The sequence below is a fragment of the Choloepus didactylus genome, chromosome 8 (assembly GCF_015220235.1).
Source record: "Choloepus didactylus isolate mChoDid1 chromosome 8, mChoDid1.pri, whole genome shotgun sequence".
Taxonomy (NCBI): domain Eukaryota; kingdom Metazoa; phylum Chordata; class Mammalia; order Pilosa; family Megalonychidae; genus Choloepus; species Choloepus didactylus.
Genome location: NC_051314.1, coordinates 119,830,880 through 119,834,135, shown reverse-complemented (window position 1 = coordinate 119,834,135; position 3,256 = coordinate 119,830,880). Strand labels below are relative to the sequence as shown.

Here is a 3,256-nt window from a genome sequence, read left to right as displayed (position 1 = left end):
TTATGTGTATTTATGCAGTGTTAAAAAAGTTACAGTTTGCTTTCTGGGGTTTCCTGGTTCTGTTACCTTTCCTCAGTTTTATCTGGATCTTTTTAAAAATTTACATCCCTGTCCTGCAATATGAATCCATTTCAGCAGTTCCCCTCAGTCTGAGGCCTTCTCCTGGAAAAAAGCCCTACATGGTCAGTTTTGAGAGTTTATAGAAGCTAGATTTCTCCAGCACCTTCAGACCTTACTGAAGGACACTTAAATTCACCCATAATTGGAAAAGGAAAAGTCACTCCCAGTTTAAGCTCCTGTTCTCAAATTGAACTGCCAAGCCTCCTAATGAATACTTGTTGGCTTCCCAGAATCTCCCATTAACTTTTTTTTAAGTTCATATATTTTTTTTTAATTAAGTATATCAAGGTATAATTTACATGAAATAAAATTTACTAATTTTAAGTTTCTTGAGTTTATTGGAAATGTTGCTTCATTGTTATATTGCTTTGTACATCGTTTTTGAGAAGTTGGAGTATAACTTAGAATCTATTCATTGCAACTGACTTAGTCTTTTTGTTTGGAGTTCAAGGAGATTTTTTTCTTTCAATTCAGTCTAATAATTTTACTAGGCTATGCCCTAATGTTAACCATTTGCAGTCAAGTTTGGGTACTCAAGAGCCTCTTTCAATATGAAGATTCAGTTGTCTTTTATTTCTAAAATAAATAATTTTTTAAGATTATGGTTTAAAAATATTCTATTCTGCTGTTTTATTTTTTGTCTTTGGGGTCTCCAATTATACATATATTGGATTTTCCGTGCTTATCTTCTACATATCACTTTCTCTCTAATATTTTTTACTTAGTTCTTCATTTTTTCATTTCTTGGATGTTTTCATTTCTATTCTCAGATTCACTTATTATATTTTCAATCAAATCTGTTCTCCCCTGAGCACTTAATAATCTAGTCTTAATTTCTGAGAAAATTTTGTATTTTCCTTCATTTTTTATCCTGAATTCAAAGAACTCTCATTTCAAGTGTTCTTCTTTTTTATCCATTTCTTTCTGAATTTTTGAATTTCTAGTTAAAGGAGAGTTTTCATATCTACAAGTGCTAGTTTAATATTATTTAATTGATATTAGAACATTGTGTTACAGTTTTCTTCTGTTTATGGTTGATTTATTTTTATGGGGAGATTTTCATAATTTGAGAAATGTAGATTCTCACTTTCCATTTTCTTCTTGTTATAGCAAGAAGAAAAACATTATTTCAAAATGTCTTGGATTTTTCCTGTACCAATAATAGCATATGTTTCTATGGAGAGGTGAGAGGAATTGGGTGGCTTACTAATTCTCTTAGCTTTTCTTTCATACAGTGAAATGCACTATATTTAATAAATGGTGTCTATTGGTGGGGGAAGAGCTCCTTGTCTTCTGATTATATCTTCTATTATTTCTATAAAACTTTAATTTCCAAGCAAGTAGGCTTGCTTCCTACTTTCCATTCTCTACCAAACTCTAAGGAAAGACAAAATACATGCTAATAATTTGGAATTGAAAACTTAATATAAATAATTTTTAAGTAGCAATAGGTGGTAAACTGCTAAAAGGGATAAAGAGGACTCTATGGTGTCCAGAAGTAGCAGGTTAAAAAAATCAGCTACTGTCCAATATGGTGGCACCCAGTGGCAGTGTGAAATGTGAGGCGTTCGCTGAGTTTTAGGAATTATTCAAGGTTATGAGGATGATTGATGACAGAATAGTACATGAATTAAACACTATGTTTTTACCACCTTCCTTTGCAGGGAATATTGATACCAGCCAAATTTGTAAACAACTTTATGAGTCTTTGTTGGTGGCTCAAGCCAGTAGGGATAGAGTCATAAAACACTGTATAGCTTAGATCTCAGTAGTAGTAAAAGCTCTCTGAGGAGAAAGAGAAAAGAGTTTGGAAAATTTAACATTATTAAAGCAACCTGGAGAAGAAGAGGCAAAGTTGAAATGGATGCAGTCAGAACTGAATGTTGAAGAAGTGGTAAATGACAGGAGCTGGAAGGTGTTTAATGAACACTGATGAATTAATTTCAAGCTTCCAAAGAGTGAATAAATGAAGGGAGATACTTTTTTTTAAAGGACTGGGTCATCTCAGAAGAGCTAAACATGACAGATATCAAGAGGGTGGGCTTCCTAGGATGATTTCTGACAAAACAGTTCAAGATCTTTGGTTGATTTCAGCTCCAATTAGCCAAGACCTCAAGTATAATTAATTCTAATAGTTATGGAGAAATCAACTGCTATTTTATACTGATTCTGTAAAAAAGTGTTTTATAACTATTAAAATAATTTTCTGATTTAAAAAAGAATCAGCTACTACTTTTAAGCTGAGGAAGAGTAGGCAGTAAACTAAGGACTTAGAAGACTACCCTTCTCCCATTCCCCCAAGGCTGAGATTCTGACCTTTTTACAGAGAGATACAGCCTGCTTGAAATGACAGAAACTTGCCAGAAGGCTTGGATCAGTAAGAATATAGTTGGTTTAGGGTGCAGCTGGAGTTTCTGTTGAAGTGACCCACTGGAAATGGGGAGATTATGGTTTGAATGTGTGCTGGAGCTACCAGGGAAGCAGCCCACTGGGATGGGTCAGAAGTAGCCACCGGGGGGGGGGGGGAGCACAGAGTGGCCTGAGGGCACAGGTGGTCCAAGAGGGCCACTAGACTATAGTGCTGAATAAAAAATGGTTGTCTAGACTCTGAAAGAGAAGTATCTTTCTGTGTATATCACCTTGAAGTGTTACTTCAGTCCCCTCTGTTGATAGAGGCTTACACTGTGCCATCTGGCAAAGGAAACATATTTATAGATTCTACCTTCAGTATCACAAAATAGGGCAAAGATGGATGGATTTGGAGCTGGGAGACAATAAATTGACAACTGATACAGACACTTTTTTTTCCCAAGTTGTCTGTTTTTTTCCTCAGAAGGTGTGCCTTTCCAACACTGCCACATTTGAATTTACCCTTTCAAGTCCCTTATTTTCAATTCCCAGTTGCCAGTGCCTATCTATTTCTCAGGGTGGGAACTTCTCTTTCTTGAGGTGAGTTTGTATATATTCTGCAACCTCTAGGGCCATTGCGCTTTTCTTCTTACTCTCCCCATGAATCTCTGCTCTAGTATGCTACAGATTTAGCTCTGCTGGTTTCAAATGTTTATATTCTCACTTATTTGTAAAATGCAGTTTGCTGCTTCCTTTGTCTATTAGTAAACAATTACTTTGTAAGAGA

General features: G+C 35.3%; 1 pseudogene; it reads left to right on the top strand.

The window, feature by feature from the left end:
- The first annotated feature begins 1,651 nt into the window (after positions 1-1,651).
- Positions 1,652-2,086, top strand: LOC119541781 (annotated as a pseudogene).
- The last annotated feature ends 1,170 nt before the right edge of the window (positions 2,087-3,256 follow it).